At 40.0% G+C, this 13,808-nt stretch overlaps 1 protein-coding gene across 2 annotated transcripts in view; it reads right to left on the reverse strand.

The window, feature by feature from the left end:
* The window catches only part of LYRM4 (LYR motif containing 4), a 98,755-nt gene that overhangs the window by 23,364 nt on the left and 61,583 nt on the right, over positions 1–13,808 (reverse strand). The gene's annotated exons all lie outside the window — the stretch shown is intronic.

The following is a 13,808-nucleotide window of genomic DNA, read 5'->3' on the forward strand; positions in this document are numbered from 1 at the left end:
TTAAACGGTAAAACATTATGTTAGCTGTTGAAGAGATTAAAAACCAACAGCCTGTATAACAGCAACAACAGAAAAGATCAACAGGACAACAGCAAGCAGTGGCATCAGCATTACCAGAAACACGTGTGTAAAAGATGCTTTAGTTCCCATTTCAGCATCTAAGCGAGTACCTTAATTCTCAAGCGTCCTGAGGTGTGAAAGGCAGTGAGACCTACTAAGGTTGAGCCCACTTAACAAATTATGTTTGTCTAAACATCATCTTGGGAACTCTTTTTTTTTTTTCTTCCCCTTTTCTTTTTAAAGAGATTTTTGGCACTGCTGGTGTTGGCAGCTGGTTCTGAGTGTTGGGTGCCAAAGTGTGCCCCCTCCCCGCTGCTGGAGAGCGGCAGCCCTGGGGCCTGGGGCACCCCTGCTGGGAGGGAGCCCGTGAGGAGCAGCTCCATGCCTGCCGCTCCCTGATACTAAGGGTTATCAGATGGCGCTGCGAGTGTGTTGACACGTCCATAACGCTTGTTATGAGTCATATACACAACACAACACAGCTGGGACTCTAAAATGGTACCTCAGGCAGAGTGTACACTGGCATATTTCCTTCCCACTTGCAAGAACCAAGACTCCAGATCTTGACTACTCTGCTTCTCCAGAAAAACGCATCACAAACACAGTCAAAACCAACTAGTGGGGCAGGCTACGGAAGGTATTAAAACCCTCCTATGACTGCATACGTACAAAAGATGGTCTAAGGAAGTTTTCTTATGGCTGCCCATGCCCCTTCAGTTCCACCTACGTCAGAACAGCTGTTCTAAGTCCCAATGCAAAAGGTAAACTGGGGGGACTGCCAGTATAAGCACAACCCAGGGCAGACCTGCCCTAAAAGACGTTTAATGAAGAGCTGTATGGACTGTCAGTATCAGTCAAGAGCTGATACATGCCGAGTCTCTCCCTGTTGTCGACAACAGGCAACCGTGAGAATGGCAGCCAGAGGGCAGCTGATTTTGAGAGTTTCTGGGTGACGGCTCTAGGCTAGACTAGGTACACAACTGGAGTCACCCTGTGGGCTTACTACAGATGGTGGCTAGTGCTGGGTTGCAAGTGAGCAACGTTGCAGCAGCTCAAGCTTTCAACAAGCTGTTTCAAAGTTTTCCTTCAGATTGTTTTAGCTTTAGGTATGTTTTTGTTTTCCTTTCACTGACTTTATTGAGAAGATTAATGATGAAAACCAGGTCTATTGGAACTTGCTTCTGTATGTGAATGGTACCTTCAAAGTTCATCTAGGACCTGGCAACAGAATCCTTAAGGCTGCTAATAAAACTCCTAAATGCTTTATTTGAATGGATGCAGCATGCTGCTTGAACTAAGCTTTAGCGATTTACCAGAAAAACCTTCACTTACGTCCCTTAATTAGTAGAATTTACTGAGAAATTAATACACAGGACAGGTAGATGCATGGACTTAATTAATAAGGCAGTAGATAATGCAAACAAATAAAATATTATCTACTTAAAAATAATTAGATAAATAGATTCCTATAGAGAAAGCAGTTTTTAGGTCATAATCAGTGCAATTGTAACTGAAGTGGACTGGGTACTGATTTTTACCTGTTACTACAGCTTCCAATTCTTACTTTTTTAGTGTTTTGTACTAAACATTGCGTAGTGTTTTCAGCACTGCAAACTTTTTTCTTAAATCAGTAAATTGGAAAAAATATGTTCAGTTCTGTGACAGCACATTTCATTATAGGCAATTCAAAACATTTTGCCAAATGGATCAGTTAAATTTCACAAGTTTGCTGTGATGTAATGCAATAACACCAACTATTTTTAACCCCTACCTGGTTAAACTTAGTAGAAAACTTGAGTATTTGCATGTAAACAAAAAATGATATTTCAGCCGTCAGGTCCACTTGACATTGAGAAGACTGTCGTCAGCACTTACAAGCTACTTTTAGTTTGTGCTGATCAGATCCATGCTGCTGTCTCTGAGTCAGGATACACAGCTGATAAAATTTGATAAACTGATAAAATTTGAGAAAAGTGAATCAGAGGATCCAAGCAGCACACAAACGAAGGTGAAATGTTACTACTTTGTCTAAAATATTCATTACCAATTATAACTTTCGTCCTTACAGATTTTTCTGTTGACATAAGTTCCTGATCCAAAGAGAGCAAGAGAACAAGGCAGAGGCTGGTAATTTCTAATATGGATGATGATTTGCAACTGAACAATCGAAGACAGTGACCTAGTCAGGTCACTACTTCATTATCATTATCCTGTTACTGAACGTTGTAAGAAGATGGGTATACTTGGGAGACCTTTTAAGAATGCCAGGAAGAAGCTTCCTAAACAGTATTTTCTTGCAGCTGCAGAGCAACTTAGAAATGTTCTCTTGTAGTACAACCATGACTGCAGTAACATGAATACAAAGGCCTTGCAAAAGCAAGCACCAAGTAAAAATGACTGGTAGTGTCTGCAGGAAGGAAACAGCTTAGATGTGGACCTTCCAGGCACACAGTCCTGTCAGATCTCCTCTTCTAACCACGAAAGAAGTTAAAACATGCAAACCAAAACTAACATCTCCAGATTTGTCTCAAGACTTCAAGCATGGCTGCCGAGTTATGCATCTACACTGGCAGCTAAGACTTCCCAAATTTTGAAAACGTCCAGTTCCCGTAGAAGATGAGAGGTTGTGGATGAAAAATGCCAGTTGCTGTGCATGTATGAGGAGACTACGTACCTCACCGATTTCTCCAGACTGCAGCTATTAAAGGATGATATATTGCGGACAGGAAATGGGGAAATGACTGCATTTGTGATTAGAAATCTCTGGCCTCTCAAAGCATGCATCGTTCCATATGGTATTATCCCAAGCAAGCAGGTAGGTATCTAATGACTAGATTTTATTGCCAGCTCAAGTTCTTAAGCATGAGACTGATGGTTCAAAAACACAACATAGCACCAAGTGGAACTACTGCTATTATTTGTTACTTTCCCCACGATCTTTGGTGTTTGTGTACCCTAACACATTGATCCACATCAGGAATGTAACCGACAGGTGGTAGAAGAAACCTCTGCTGCCTCAGCTAGTTCTTGCAGTGCCAACCCACTGCGTGGCTCAAGTGGCTCAAATGGGTCCCCTGTTGTTAATCTTCGGGTATCATGAAAAGTACACTGGAGGACAAGGACGTGTGAAGTGTTCTACGCTCCTGGGCTACAGATTCACTTTATGCTTTGCAGTTATCCAGCATCAATCCAAATTATGATAAAGTGGACATACAGTTATTCATTCATAAAATTCAAAACAGACAGCATGCAAACATTTATTAAAGACACAGGTGTGGAAATAAAAGAAAAACCACAATTAACCTATCTACACTGAGGTAGGTTACATCAAAGATATCTCTCTCTTCCTCCTTCATCTCACCTTTTCCTTTCTTTAGAAGATGGCAGACAGGTTTCCAGCCTTTGTCCATGTCCCCCCCTCCTGACAAAGTACCTTAGTTTTTACAACTGGTTCATGACTGGGAACACATCCACTCAGCCTACCTCCGTGCAATGAATGATATCCAATCTCTCTCTCTTCAGCAAAGCGTCACTTAATAGATAACTTCTAACATTTACATTGTGTGTCAAATGCATGACAAATGTTGGTGCCCTGAAATCTAGCAGCTTTTTATTATGCAAAACTAAACAAAATTCACCCTGTAACATACTAGTATTTCATGCCAAATATATTAAGAATAATGTCATATTGACAAACACACTAATCTTCTTAACCTTTGTAAAGGAAATGCAGGGGTTTTAACTCCATTAGGTCCCCTCACCTTACTGACCTTCCTTGATAGCCATGAGACTGTGGCTGCAGAAAGTACAAATATCTGTACAGGTACTTATCTGCCCACATAAACCAAGATGCAAAATAGAATCACCAATCTACTTCTTATATATGTTAATTAATTGAGTAACCAGGTTACATTTAATAGGAGATTTTTAACACACAGCTCAAATTTCCTAGGTTATTTTCCTGCTGTATTTTCTGAGGAAGCATAAAGTGGCCTTGAAATAAAAAAAAAACCAACCCACAACAAAGCAATAAAACACAGAACCATGCAGCATGTCTGATAAAAGAATTCTAATTCAGCACGGAAGGAGAAGCAAGGAGCAACCAAACAACTTTTCTTTATTTTATGTTAGAAAAATCAAATTCACAAGTCAGACCAGAACTTGGGCAGGTCTAAATCGACATTTTCTGCAGCAGAAATATTGCCTAAGCTCTTTTAGAACCTGCTTGCATGCCAGAGCAAATATTTTCATTTCACTGAACTTGCTAGGCAACTCCCCAACATAAAGTGTATGGTAAAAACACTCTCCAGCAATATCAAGCCTGGAATATTTATTAAAAACATTTGTGATCCATGAAAACAAACTCTAATTCTGCACATATTCAAACTATGAACTCCACTTTGTGTATTAAATAGCACAACAGAACCTCATCTAAAACAGGTTTTCATATGGGAGAAGAAGAGGTGGTGGTGAGTGGGTGCTTTCCCATACATTATTGCTGAGATTTGACCTTCTGAGCCACCACTGACTAAAATTAGCATGCTTCATTTCGAGCTTGTTTGGATGCACACTGTACTATGTTCCACTGCTCTACAGTAGAATCAGCAGCAGGATTTAGAAGCATTGTAAGGTATTTTCTTATGAGAAAATAACGGGCATATTAGGACATAAGTTGTGATTCTGTCTGTGCTTTTCTCTCTGATACACCTAACATCATGCAGGCCTAAATGACTACACCTTTCCACCTGCACCACCAAAAATTAGCATATGTTTACCTACCACTGTAACCTCTAAATAATAGAAATGTTAGTGTGGAAGAGGATCTGTTGTTGTGGTCTTATACGGGACAGCTTATATAATATACCATTACATTCCAGGTCCCACTACTTTGGAATACCTAGTCAATTTAGAAAAAAACTTATTCTTGCATAACAGTTATGATTCTTTAAGATCCATCAAGATCACATCCTGTTCTTCTCTGACTGCGTGGTTGACCCTGTTCTGTTAAGTAGAGGGAACAGGGAGCTCTTATATGACTGAACAAAGAATTATTATCATCCAGTTCCACAACATGGTTGAATGTAATGTTCAATGGTATTTATTTAAGCAAGAAATACCTTTCTGAAATGAACTGAATTCATAATGACTGCTGTTGCTTTAGTTTGCTGACAGTGAATTTCACCCATTCTTGAGATATACATAGATGAAATAGGAGGATTTCTACCATATACAAACCCAGAAGCAACGTTTATGAGCGTTAACAATGGAAGACAGCATAAAACATGCCTGCCTTTTGGAAGCCGATTTCTAGGATTTTTGGTGTTGAGCCTTTGTATCGTACACAAAATTAATAGCAAAATGGCTATTACTGTCTTCATGGGTAAAGCCTGGTTCTTACAAGGACAGAAAGTTTGTTTATGTGGATTGTTATTTGCTGGGCTCTGATTCACATTCTCAGTGGAAACCCATCTTGGCCAAAGTACTGTAAATTTCCTTCTTGTCCTTGAAAGGATCACACAAGAAATGAACACAGACCAGTTTTTGAACACTTGACATTTCTGACCAAGAATTACAACAAGTAGGAAAGAAAGAAAGGACAAGATCATAGTCACCGTCGTCTTAATACTTCAAAAGAAGAAATGTGAAAGACAGAAAGATCAAGTACCTTACATTTTTAAAAATGATCCACTGGAGTTTGAGGTCATCTTATAGTTTGACAAGCTTTTCCATAAAACCCCAAAACCCCTAACCAAGCAACCAATCCCCACCAATGCCCATTCCCTGCTTTGTTTTTCACCTTCTTTTATAATGGCTTCCAACTATCAAGATTGTAAATCCTGTACAACCACAAAAATAGCAATGCTTTTCATAGTGGTTTTTACTGCCCTTTGGACTGAAACTGTCTGGGAGGAAAAGGAAAACGGAACTCACTATTGTACTTTCCTACTGGCCAATGTCTGTAAACCTCTGTAAATAAAGCACAGAAATAGCTTGTGCATTTTTGGGTTTCACAGCAGAAGCTAGAAACTGAACAACAGCTGGGAATTGATCAGTTGAGTATTGGAAAATGAGGACTAGGTGATACAGGTTGGATCAGATGTAGAATATACAGAACAGACCTTCACATTAGACTATATTCACAGCCATAAGCTAGCAGAAGACATTTAGAAAGATGGAACTAGAACAATGGGAGTAGAAAAATGTACTGACATAATAACTGGGCTTAAAAAACTTGTGATAGAAGACTATGAAGTGACATGAAGAAAGTCCCAAAGACAAGGAAGAAAAAAAAATACTATGGGAACTGTGATACTGTCTCTGGGCAACCTGACGGTACTAATTGCTTCATCTTTAAGAAACAGTTTTCTGGGGTGAAGGGGGAAAGAAATAGGTTGGTTGTTTTTTGTTTACCATTTCTATGTCACTTGAAATATTTTGCAAGTATGCACTGGAAATTTCCCCCTTAATTATGCAAATATCAACTTGTAAACCGTGCAAAGTTAGAAGAGGATGTGTAGAAAAAATGAAAAACACATAAATGTTATTGGAAGAAGTACACAGAATCACAGATTACCTGAAAGTAGGATGCTATCAACTGACCGCTCATATTTTTGTTTACACATCTCTCCAGCTATGACGAAGACACTCAGTACGCTAGAATCCAAGCAGGTTCAGAAAGCTGGGCATTTGGTACAGGCGTGGTAGCCAACGTGCTCAGTTCTACAAGACTCCGCAGCTAAAGAGCTGGTAGGCGTGTACACTGCATACTGGGCTGAACAGAGAAAGACAGAGACAAGAGCTGGGAGTTCAGCTGCAACCCTGAATGAGCTTCACAAGTCCTGGGGGTTTATTGTCCCACCCAGTATCCCTGGTTTTGACAGAATGTGCTGCTGGTTGCATGACATGAGTCATGCCTGAACCGCTTGCAAATGCTATGGAGTTCAAAAAGACAGGCTCTCCACCCCTGCTCCTGCAAAAGTTTATTGCTTAGTCTAGAACGTTTACAGTGGGAATTGGCTGCACAATGTGTTTTTCTCGTGTTTTGACTACCCAGAAAACATGGACACTGCTAGTGAAGTGAAATTATAAACTATTTGTCTACAAGTGGACCAATGTATAAAACTTTCACTTGTGAATACTGAAAAGCAGATACTGAGGAGAGGGTAGCGGAGGGGAAGGTACTTGGCAAATTGACAAGTGAATCAATATAAAAACTACAAGTACCATTTTAAGCTCTTCGTTTACAATATAAATCCCTTATCCAGAACCAAATTAAAGTAAGAAGAGTTGCTGGACAATGATGCACAGAATCTGCTAGAATTTGACACTCCCAGAACAGCAACGTTGCAGTTACTGATTGCCAGTCCATACCTGTAAAGCATCAGCTTCAATATTGCACAAAAGGCAGCAACTTAAACAAAACATTGAAGTATCTCCCATGGATCTGCTCTTCAAAAAGATTTAAAGCCACTGATTTGCAAATGCAACACAGTTGTTTTAACTATGGGGCAAAAAAGCTAAGGCTTGTTTGAAGCTTGTACTTGTTAGCAAATAGGAATCTAATCCCCCAGGATGCTTTGAATAAATATATGTATTTTTTGCAAGGGCAACGTAACTGTAATAAAAAATTACTTCATACCAGAGGATGAACATACACATTTCTGAAAAATGAGTAACTGTAAAACAGTCTCGTTATAAGAAAAGTGCATTCCTCAACAGTGATACTGACACTTTCCAAAGCGTGTGTGTAAGGCATCCAGGCCAAACTGGTGACGATGCTTTCTGAAACATCTAAAAATATTATTTGCCACTTGCTGAGATAAATGACAGTAAGTGAAAGAGATGACAGAGCTTTTCAGGTACAGTCATTTTGAAATTCAGATGCTCATCTCTCAACACATTGCTTATTTAAAATTCCTAAGAATCAACATGCAAGTGTCCTTTGGAGCAATGTAAAAATTCAAAAATCAAAGTGTGTTTCAGCTTCAGTCTGCCTTTACTGCCACAAACACTACTCTCAAACTCCTGAGACTACTCGAGAAAACTGCCTACTCACATTTGAATCCATTAGAAACAGACTGAAATTCACACCAAATACCAGTAAGCCTTTGACTGAAACTCAGCATGTATTTTACACAAGGCCTATACAGAGGCACTAACATACAAATCTTTCCAGGAGCTCTTATTTTTCTTTCTCCTAGCATGCTCTTTATAAAACAAGAAACACACAATGCATTCATCCAAACTGAGGAAAACCACAGCATTTCTGTCCTAGGAGGTACAAGGCGCAGCATTAGCTCAGTTTATTTCTAGTTACCAAGGTCTCATCACAAAGCCGCTGGCGCTGAAACCTGCCAGATATAACATACAAATGGAGCTGTGGCTGCACGGCCAAGATTCCAGCGCACTCATCATGGGCAAAAATAACAGCAGTACAGCTTAGCAGGAAAAGCACGTGGGGAGACAACATTTTATAGGACAAACAAGAACAGTTAACAGTGGTGGTTTAGCCCTATTAAACCCCGAATTCATGGATCTGTATATTCATTATTATAAAGGATGTACTTTTCAGGAAGAGTCTTGTTCTACAGACTTAGTGGGGGAAAAGGTGGAAGTTAAATCCTGTTCTCGTTGAATCCATTAGCAAAATTCCCACGTGCTTTAGGTGGGATCAAACTTTGTTTATGGGATAATTTTTTAATTTGGTTGTATGATTTTTTTGATTAAATTTGAGAGATAAAAGAATTTTAGAAAGAGAGAATTCAAACTGTTCTTAGATTTCCTAGAAACACAGAGACAGCTTCAGCTCAAGACCAACTGTCTGCCTCAGCAAAGTCAAAAGTATCCACGTATCCAGAAAATAAATTTAATTGGAGAGACTGAATTCACATGGAAATTTTCAGATTTATAAGCTTACCTATTCACATCTGTTTACCTCTCTGCTACTGAAGAACGAGTAAATACACCTATAAACCAAACAGAAACTACCAAACTGTACCAATAAAAAGGGGTTTTAAGACCAAGATAGAGGCTTGTAAATGGTAGATGAATCAATAAGACTGCAGTTCTTCATGGACACTAAAGATCAATAAATGACCCTGTATTATTCCAGTGATGCTTGTAAAGGATTTTGTTAGCATTCCAGAGAAGATGCAATTACAGGGCTGATCAGTGCTGTGCAACTTTGTCACACACTGCGATAAAGCCATGCTTTTTAACTCTGCAGCCAAAAAAGTTGAGAGATTTTTGCCTTGTTTCTTGCAGTAATGTAAGAAGCATTCAGCACCCATGATGAAACATTGGCTAATCATATGTACTGTGCTCTAAAAACAGACTTGATCAAAGCGCTGTATGGCCCAGAGTCTTCCTAAGTTCTGCAAAAAGTTTCAAAGGTTCACTTATTATGAAATGTCGCATTTAAGCTGGTTGTGTGTCACGTGTCATGACAAGTAGGTCACATTTTGGATCTTCTGATTTAGCATATAAAAATTGTCATCTTTATTTACTGTCAGCATGAAATCAACATGCTACTTTTGTGATAACTCCGTAAGACTGATAAGACTGAATTTTGGCAATGGTGGACAGAAAACGACAGCCACGCTACTGCTTGCTTACTGTGCTGAGCTGGCAGAAGTAAAACAGAAGCCACTGAGAGAAACTGCATCTTCTTTACTGTCGATAAATCCATTTCATGGCTGCAGAGAAACACGTCTGCACTTGGCAAGGGCTCCATTTAAAAACAAAAATAGAAGCATCATTGTTTTAGTGGACATTACAGAAACGTAACTCCCCAAGTGAATCTGATGCATTAACACCACCTCCTTAACCGCTGTCTAATGATTTCTGCAGACATGAAATGGAATATTTTACTACTATTTTCAGCCATCTGTGCTGCTTTTTCTTTCAGCTCAGGTTTGCCAAAACTGTAATGAAAGTCCCTGTGCTTTACACCATCACATGCTTCTTAGTATCAATACACCCATTAAACATATCACTAGTGTGTCACAGGTATTAACTGCTGAACTCTCACACTGGCAGAAGCACAATTCAGTTGTGTATATAGCTAGAGCCTGCTAATTATTACGCCATCCTCCTATTCTACTTTAAGGTTTCTCTCAGTAGTAAAGGGAATTCAGAAGGAAACTTGCCTAGAAGTTATAATACGATAGGACTCAGAATGCCATCGCTAATTCCTTGTTCGACCACACGCTCTTGTCACTGTGGACAACTAAGTCTTTTGCAGTGCATCTACACTGAGGTTTTACTTTGTACATGGAGCGCACTTGTAAAGTGAATTTCTTCATCCTCCATGCTTTGCTCCACATCGTGACCCAGTGTCTCGGAGTGCATGGGCTGGATTCTGCTCCGACTCAACCGCCTGGGAGATCTTCTCCAGAACCACACTGACTGTACTCTAGCAGTAACTGAGCATTAAGCCGTCGGGACTAGACAAGAGCTAGTCCACAGTAAAAACCAAAACCCAAAGCATATACAATGCAGACATCAGGTTCATGACACAAAGTATTTTGCTTTACAGATCTGCTCTATGGATTAATGTGGACATCGTCTCAATTTTTTCAGCTCCCCAGCTAGACTGTACCTTTTGGGGATGCTGATGTTTGAGCCCACACCTATTTGGTGGTCGTGCTGCTTGTGCCAACTTCAGCAGGTCCTTCTGTCACTACCCCGTTATTCCTTAATTATTACGATAAATACTTTCATGGCCATGAGGTGAGCAAGATAACTTTCTAACAAACACTAAAAAATAAACTGGTGAGCGAATGACAGCTCTCCTCTTCCACAACTATAAAACAAGTTACTTTTCAGCTGAATCAGCTTTGTTGATCTAGATCACTGTTTTGGCTTCACAAATTGAGACACTATCACAAAAAAGGTGAGGAATTGCTTATTTTGACACTGAAAACATGTTAACTAAACTATGGCCTGAAGCACAGACATAAAAGTGCCACAAAACCTTCTAAACCAGACAGGAAAGTTACATTTATAATATTTACAATATTTAATCTATTTGCAATAGAAACTATTCTAATTACTAGCACAAAAAGCAGGGACACAATATACAACCTGCAAGTTCAGAGTGAAAAGCAACAGTTCAACCAGCAATGCTTTCGGAAAGATTCATAAAACCTTGTAGAGTTTTCTCTTTGGAACAGGTCCTTGTGTTGAAAATTATTATTCTCTATTAATATGTAACCTGCTGTCAACCCTTGTTCTACTTAGTGATGTACTATTTTCCCTCCCTTCCCTGCATTCCTCGCCAGTTGAGCAAAATGAATAGCATGTTAACTAAGGAAAAAATTAGAAAGCAAACATCTTTATGCAGATAAGCAGTATTATCTGAGGTAGCGCACCCAAATTTATTTGCATATATAATTAGAAAAAGGCTGCTGCAAACTGACAAGTCAAAAGAAGGCTAACTCACAGGTAGCAGCAATGGGATTGACAAATTACTCACTGCAGCAGAAAAGCATTACTTAGAAGGAAGAGACTTAAAGACACATATGGAAAATACAGTGATTTGTTCTTCCCTTTCATGCTGTTCATTTAAAGAATAGCAGCTAAAAACAGAACTAATACATACAGCTGAAGGGCAATTCTGTACAATGCAACTGTCACACACAAATGGTGTATTTCATTGCTTTGGTAGAGATGTATTTGTGAGCTGCAATGGTGCTGAGCAAGCCTGCGGTTTTCCTCACAATTCCCTGGATAAGATGTGTACTTTCCCCCCCGCCTTAGGGCTATCAGTTTCACCACACAAGCTTTGTCACTGAGGACTTTTCCCAAAGCTAATTTACAAGCTGTTTTTCACACACCCATTCCCAAGGAGCATTTCTAGCACAACATGTGGCCTGACAACTGTCAGCACACATCAGAGTGGTGTAAGAAGTTCTAACCTTTCAGCTGAGGTACAGCAACTGACTGCACCTGCGCTCCTAGTCTACCATGATGCAAAATGAAGTAAGCTTACTTAGGTACCAGTAGTTTTTATTTGTACTGCAGCAGGCTAGGGATGTACCCGCAGCTGGTTACTGCGCCTCAGCTGAGGTAGCAGCAACTTTCAGCAGAAGGATCTGCTTCACCAAAACTAGCTCAGCTGCTCTCCTTTGTCTATACTCTCAAAGCTCTTCCCCAGCCCCACCTCTCCTTCAGTACAGCAACAAAGTTTAAATGTTTGTAGAGTGCCCTCTATAACTAATTAAGGTAAAACTACCAAACATGAAGAAAGGAACAATTTATAGTAAGTGAAATGAGGATGCTGGGACAGGAAGAAGACTGGGGAGGAAGGCAAGTCAAAACAGGAGGACGACAACCGGGTTCAAAAATTTTCCATTATGGCAGGAAAATATACATCCCTATTAAGTGACATGGTCAAAATTTGCAAGTTCATCAAATATCACTCAAGTAAATCAACGTAAAGATCTGTGCCTTCTAGAAGTTTTTACTCAATGTGGAAAAGTTAGACTAAAGCAATAATTTTAGGTTCAGCAGGCTGTGATCTATGGTAACATTCAGCTATCGGCTTGTAGGAGCAGATTAAAAAGAAATTTCACACAGTATTCCAATACCTATGCTAATAGCATTGACAAAAAAGACGTTTTGGCAGCATCTGGCACTAAATAAATTGAAGCTGCCGATACATATTTAATATGCAACGTTATCTTCTCTCAAGCTATAGCCAGCTGAGAACGGTCAGCATGAGAGGAAAATGCGAGTGCTGCAAGAAAGGTTTCTAATGATTTAATATGTGGCATTACTTATTTCAAGTTAGTCCTGGCAGAATTATTACTCAGAAGCACTGAGGACCACTTGCCTGTTGTTATCTTTAAACTCTGAGAAGCAATGGCCCTGAAGCTGTCCCCACTCGCATGGTTTGGTTGACGTTTCTCTCTGTAGCAGTGCAGTCTACTGTGGGCTCTGCCTCTGCCGCTTGACTCTGCTGTGAGCCGCTGGTAAGTGATTGATCCTCCGGTTTGGGGGCTGCCTAGACGCTTTCACTGGGAAACCAACCTCCTGTTTCTCTAAGGTGGAACTGCTTATACCAGCACTACTGCTGAAAGATGCTCTTTGTATACCTTTGATTAAGCTCCAGTTGCATCTTTCAGAAGGTGAGGGATGTTATTCCACAGCTTTTAAAAATCAGTGACTGTCATTTGATGCACGTTTTATCCTGTTATTGGCTATCACTGTCACTCAAAAAAAGCAGTCATGCCCCTTCCTGCATTTTCTCCTCCCCACTCTGCTCCTGCTGACACCAACATCTGTACAGCTGTTTGGTGAAGTGACCGGGAAAGGGGCCAGGCTAACCACCACCACCACTCTGGTACCCGCCTGGAAAAAACTGCTTCCTAGCCAGCCTGATCCCCCTTCCCATGTACCACACCAACTACTTATACCCACACAAGGGACCAGAGGCAGGACTGTCATTTCCAGCGGCACTGTCAACTCAGAGCTTTTCTTCAACTGCAGACCAACGGTTGCAGTTTATCCCCATGAAATTCTTCTTTGGTTTGAAACAAGTATCCTGCATTTTCTTCCCTGAGCTGCTGAGTGACTTGGCTTAATCCTGTATCACAGGTGTGTCTCAGTGATGATGTCTCTGAAGTGTTCAAGTTTCTGCTCAAGAGCCAACAAAATTCTTCGGAATACCTCAATATCAAACGTACTACACAAGATCTCATTTTAAATTTTTTTCAAACTGCAAGAATAAAAACTTGTGCCAAAAG

This window comes from Aptenodytes patagonicus, chromosome 2, assembly GCF_965638725.1.
Source record: "Aptenodytes patagonicus chromosome 2, bAptPat1.pri.cur, whole genome shotgun sequence".
NCBI classification, from domain to species: Eukaryota; Metazoa; Chordata; class Aves; order Sphenisciformes; family Spheniscidae; genus Aptenodytes; species Aptenodytes patagonicus.